We start from the raw sequence: 6,243 nt of genomic DNA on the forward strand, positions 1-6,243 counted from the left end.
CTGGAGCCTGCTCAAACTCATGTCCATTGAGTCAGTGATGCCATCCAACCATCTCATCCTCTGCCTCATTCTTTCCCAGCATCAGGGTCTTTTCAAATGAGTCACTTCTTCGCATCAGGTGGCCAAAGTATTGGAGTTTCAGCTTCAGCATCAGTCCTTCCAATGAATATTCAGGACTGATTTCCTTTAGGATGGACTGGTTGGATCTCCTTGCAGTCCAAGGGACTCTCAAGAGTCTTCTCCAACACTGCTATTCAAAAGCATCAGTTCTTCAGTGCTCAGCTTTCTTTGTGGTCCAACTCTCACATCCATACATGAGTACTGGAAAAACCATAGCTTTGACAAAATAGACTTCTTTTGGCACAGTAATGTCTATGCTTTTTAATATGCTGTCTAGGTTTGTTATAGCTTTTCTTCCAAGGAGCAAGCGTCTTTTAATTTCATGGCTGCAGTTACATCTGCAGTGATTTTGGAGTCCAAAACAATAAAGTCTGTCACTGTTTCCATTGTTTCCCTATCTATTTGCCATGAAGTGATGGAACCAGATGCCATGATCTTTGTTTTTTGAATGTTGAGTTTTAAGCCAGCTTTTTCACTCTCTTTCACTATCATCAGGAGGCTCTTTAGCTCCTCTTCACTCATAAGGGTGGTGTCATCTGCATATCTGAGGTTACTGATATTTCTCCCAGCAATCTTGATTCCAGCTTGTGCTTCATCCAGCCCAGCATTTCACATGATGTACTCTGCATATAAGTTAAATAAGCAGGGTGACAATATACAGCCTTGATGTACTCCTTTCCCAGTTTTGAACCAGTCCATTGTTCCATATCCAATTCTAACTGTTGCTTCTTGACCTGCATACAGATTTCTCAGGAGGCAGGTCAGGTAGTCTAGTATTCCCATCTCTTTAAAAATTTTCCAAAGTTTGTTGTGATCCACACAGTCAAAGGCTTTGGCATAATCAATAAAGTAGATGTTTTTAGAATTCTCTCGCTTTTTCAATGATCCAATGGATGTTGGCAACTTTATCTCAAGTTCCTCTGCCTTTTCTAAATCCAGCTTGAACATCTGGAAGTTCTTGGTTCACGTGCTGTTGAAGCCTAGCTTGGAGCATTTTGAGCATTACTTTGCTAGCATGTGAGATGAGTGCACTCGTGTGGTAGTTTGAACATTCTTTGGCATTGCCTTTCTTTGCGGTTGGAATGAAAACTGACCTTTTCCAGTCCTGTGGCCACTGCTGAGTTTTCCAAATTTGCTGGCATATTGAGTGCAGCACTTTCACAGCATCATTTTTTAGGATTTGAAATAGCTCAGCTGGAATTCCAACACCTCCACTAACTTTGTTCTTAGTGATGCTTCCTAAAGCCCACTTGACTTTGCATTCCACGATGTCTGGCTCTAGGTGAGTGATCACACCATCGTGATTGTCTAGGTCATGAAGATCTTTTTTGTATAGTTCTTCTGTGTCTTCTTGCCACCTCTTCTTAATATCTTCTGCTTGTTAGGTTCATACCATTTCTATCCTTTATTGTGCCCATCTTTGCATGAAATGTTCCCTTGGTATCTGTAATTTTCTTGAAGAGAGCTCTAGTCTTTCCCAGTCTATTGTTTTCCTCTATTTCTTTGCTAAGGAAGGCTTTCTTATCTCTCCTTGCTATTCTTTGGAACACTGCATTCAGATGGGTATATCTTTCCTTTTCTCCTTTGCCTTTAGGTTCTCTTCTTTTCTCAGCTATTTTTAAGGCCTCCTCAGACAACCATTTTCCATTTTTGCTTTCTCTTTCTTGGGGATGGTTTTGATCGCCACCTCCTATACAGTGTCACAAACCTCCTTCCATAGTTCTTTGGGCACTCTATCAGATCTAATCCCTTGAATATATTTGTCTCTTCCACGGTATAATTATATGGGATTTGATTTAGGTCATACCTGAATGGTCTAGTGGTTTGTTTTCCCTACTTTCTTCAATCTAAGTCTGAATTTTGCAACAAGGAGTGCATGATCTGAGCCACAGTCAGCTCCCGGTCTTGTTTTTGCTGACTGTATAGGGAGTCTCCATCTTCAGCTGCAAAGATTATAATCAATCTGATTTTGGTATTGACCACCTGGTGATGTCCATGTGTAGAGTCTTCTCTTGTGTTGTTGAAAGAGGGTGTTTGCTATGACCAGTGCGTTCTCTTGGCAAAATTATTGTTTTCCCTAACCTTTCCCCTGCTTCATTTTTTACTCCAAGGCCAAACTTGCTTGCTACTCCATGTATCTCTTGACTGCCTATTTTTGTATTCCAGTCCCCTATGATGAAAAGGACATCTTTTTTTGGTGTTAGTTCTAGAATGTCTTGTAGGTCATCATAGAACCGTTCAACTTCAGCTTCTTTGGCGTTAGTGGTTGGGGCACAGACTTGGATTACTGTGATATTGAATGGTTTGCCTTGGAAACGACCAGAGATCATTCTGTCATTTCTGAGATACATCCAAGTAGTGCATTTCAGACTCTTTTGTTGACTATAAGGGCTACTCCATTTCTTCTAAGGGATTCTTGCCCACAGTAGTAGATATAATGGTCATCTGAGTTAAATTCACTCATTCTGGTCCATTTTAGTTCACTGATTCATAAAATGTTGATGTCCATTCTTGCCATCTCCTGTTTGATCACTTCCAGTTTACCTTGATTCATGGTGGCTCAGACGGTAAAGCATCTGACTGCAATGTGGGAGACCTGGGTTCGATCCCTGGGTCAGGAAGATCGCCTGGACAAGGAAATGGCAACCCACTCCAGTACTCTTGCCTGGAAAATACCATCGACGGCGATGCCCGGTAGGCTATAGTCCATGGGGTTGGAAAGAGGAGGACACGACTGAGGGACCTCACTTTCATTTTTTCTTTCATGGACCTAATATTCCAGGTTCCTGTGCAATGTTGTTCTTTACAGCATCAGACTTTACTTCCCTCAGCAGTTATATCCACAACTGGGGGTTGTTTTTGCTTTGGCTCCATCCCTTCATTCTTTCTGGAGTTATTTCTCCACTGATCTCCAGTAGCATATTGGGCACCTACTGACCTGGGGAGTTCATCTTTCATTGTCCTATCGTTTTGCCTTTTCATACTGTTCATGGGGTTCTCAAGGCAAGAATATGAAGTGGTTTGCCATTCCTTTCTCCAGTGGACCACGTTTTGTCAGAACTCTCTACCATGACGTCTTGGGTGGTGCTACACAGCATGGCTCATAGTTTCACTGAGTTAGACAAGGCTGTGGTCCGTGTGATCAGTCTGGTTAGTTTTCTGTGATTGTGGTTTCCATTCTATCTGCCCTCGGATGGAGAAGTGTAAGAGGCTTGTGGGAGCTTCCCGATGGGAGAGACTGGCTGTGTGGGAATCTGGGTCTTGTTCTGATGGGCGGGGCCATGCTCAATAAATCTTTAATTCAATTTTTTGTTGATGGGTGAAGCTATGTTCCCTCCCTGTTGTTTGGCCTGAGGCTAAACTATGGTAGGGGTAATGCAGTAATAGTGACCTCCTTCAAAAAGACGTATTCCAGCCCTGATGTATTCAGTGCCACTGACCCAGCAGTAGGCCACTGTCGACCCACACCTCTACCAGAGATTCCTGGATACTCACAGGCAAGTCTGGCTCAGTCTTTTGTGGGGTCGCTGCCCTATCTCCTGGTCCTAGTGTGCACAAGGTTTTGTTTGTTCCCTCAAAGAGTCTGTTTCCTCAATCCTGTGAAGTTCTGTAATCAAATGCCACTGGCCTCCAAGGTCAAATTCCCTGGGGGTTCTTAGTCCCTTTGCCCCATCACCAGGTTAGGAAATCTGTGGTGGGTCCTAGAACTTTCGTTAACAACGCAAAAATTTCTTTGGCATAACTGTTCTCCTGTTCCACAGAGAGGACATGATTTTCAGAAGATCCATGTAATTCCTTGAGGTGGAAGCATCTACCAGTAAAATTTTCTGGGAGCTAGAAAACCACATCAGTTTTTACAGAGGAAGTCTACAACAGGCAGGCCGCCTGTGCCAATGGTTCACTCCTGTCTTTGGAGGCCGTGGAATTTAGATTTGGGAAGTCACCTTGGGGACACTAGATGAGTACAGCATAAATCTAGGAGGGACAGGAGGAGGAATGCAGATACCATGACATCAGGCAGTTCAGACAATTGTTGGGGAAACACAGGAGGACTGAGTAGTGCAGCAGAGGCAGTGGGCTGTGGAGCCAGGAAATTCTTTGTAATGTTTCCATGATACTTAAAATGCTTTCCAGCTCCCAGGAGTAATTGTACAGATGTTGGTTAAAAGGCTTTTCTAGCTCTGTGGCCTCATATTACATCTAAACTTTTTTGGGTTCAGTCTCCTCACTTGTAAAATGAGGAATTTAACAGTACCTACATCTCGGAAATGAAGATGAAAAGCAATGATGCTTATAAAGCCTTAGCATAGTTTCTAGCACATGTCAAGCTCCCATAAATCTTAGCTATTATGTAAGGCCATTTAAGTGACTATGAATTGACTGCAACAAATTTATACGTTTTAAAACGTATTAGTTTTTCCTTTTGGATTGCTCTTGCTATCTGGCTGTTTCTGTTTGGTTTCAGTATCTATTTATATGTGTAATTACAAAAGGGAGCTGGGCTGGAGCAGTGTGCAGCAGATGCTTAATTGCAGGAGAATTTGAGTATACAGTGTGTGATAGGCCCCCATCATAGGGCTTCCTAGGTGGCATTAGTGGTAAAGAATCTGCCTGCCAGTGCAGGAGACATAAGAGACATGGGTTTGATCCCTGGGTCAGGAAGATTCCCTGGAGGAGGAAACGGCAGCCCACTCTAGTATTCTTGCCTGGAGAATCCCGTGAACAGAGGAACCTGGCAGGCTACAGTAAAAGGGTCGCAGAGAGTCAGACATGACTGAGCAACTGAGCACAAAACGTCCCATCACAGGGCATCTGAAACAGCAGAGGAGAGGTCCCTGACACTGCAATACCTGTGGTCACAGAAGAGAAGCCATTCCCGGCTCAGTTTCTATTCAGGGCCTCTGTCATGTAGTTGCACTAACTGAAGATGCCTTTGTAATTAAAACCTTTCTGGATAGCAGTGCTGAATTTCTCCAAGTTGGGCCTGGAACACACATATAGGTATATGGTGGGAAAGGGCTCTAAGAATAAATGCTAATCGCTGTTTCCCTAAACTGTGCCACAGGTTGGAGCCCCAGCAGGACTTGTATCTCTACAAACGACACGGTTACAAAACAGAACAGACTCGCAAGGACTTATTTTGTGCCAGGCACCACCGTAAATACTTTGCCAGTCTGTGAATTTATTTATTAACCTTCATTTATTATTAATAGCCCTTTGTGAGGGGTATCCCCACCATACCCATATAACAGACAATGAAACAGGCAAAGCAACTTGCTGCTGATCCCCCAGTTATTAAGTGGTACATCCAGGTTTCTGCAACTAGCTAGTTGATGTTCTCAACCCATACACAGTTGACCACTGAAATGGTGGGCACTACTCTTCTCATTTCCAATCTCCCACAGTGGTGTGGACACAGGACCCAGGTCGTGTGGGCACATTTGGAGCAATGAACTTCAGTTATCTTGAATGGCAACCACAATTGGCATAGACCAGAGAACCCTGGGTAGTCCTCAGGACTGAAACCATTCAGCAGTTTGAACCGGATTCCCAGGTAGATCAGTGGTGAAGAATCAGCCTGCAAATGCAGGAGACGTGGGTTTGATCCCTGGGTCTGGAAGATCCCCCTTGAGGAGGAAATGGCTACTCACTTCAGTCTTCTTGCCTGGAGAATCCCATGGACAGAGGACCCTGGTGGACTGGTACACCGTTGTCCAAATATGAGTGGGTCCAGTTCTATCCTAAAACGTCCCACACACGTCTAGGTCCTAGGAAGGGAGAGGGCTTTAAAAAGGTAGATGGAAACCATGGTTTTCCTAAGGGCTGCCCGGCCTAGGACACAAGCAGGATCCCTGGCGTGGGCCTCTGAGAGATGACACAGCAGGAGTCACTCCCTCTAAACTGCACAGCCCAGGCTCCAGATGACCCACGGAGAAAATGAGGCAAACAGCTGACGAAGCTGTCCGTTAACTGCAGCTCCACCTGCGCCCAGAGGCCGAGATCTGAGTAGATTCAGGCGTCAACAGTGCCGCGACACGCCGCCCCTAGTCGGCTCAGCGGTTGCAGCACAATCGTGGAGGCACCAGACCCTAGCGCTGCATTACGGCGCCCACTAGTGACGTC

At 44.6% G+C, this 6,243-nt stretch overlaps 1 protein-coding gene across 2 annotated transcripts in view; it reads right to left on the reverse strand.

Moving 5' to 3' along the window:
* LOC145520641 (uncharacterized) overlaps positions 1 to 6,237 on the reverse strand; it is a 279,274-nt gene extending 273,037 nt beyond the window's left edge. For both annotated transcript variants that reach the window (XR_014064684.1, XM_081527640.1), the window contains exons 1-2: positions 5,772 to 6,237; positions 4,971 to 5,104 (exon numbers count right to left, since the gene is read on the reverse strand). The gene's annotated coding sequence lies outside the window, so the exon portion shown is untranslated. The remainder of the gene's footprint in view (positions 1 to 4,970; positions 5,105 to 5,771) is intronic.
* Positions 6,238 to 6,243: the final 6 nt, after the last annotated feature.

Source organism: Giraffa tippelskirchi, chromosome 9, assembly GCF_054371585.1.
Source record: "Giraffa tippelskirchi isolate mGirTip1 chromosome 9, T2T-mGirTip1v1.2.pri, whole genome shotgun sequence".
Classification (NCBI taxonomy): domain Eukaryota; kingdom Metazoa; phylum Chordata; class Mammalia; order Artiodactyla; family Giraffidae; genus Giraffa; species Giraffa tippelskirchi.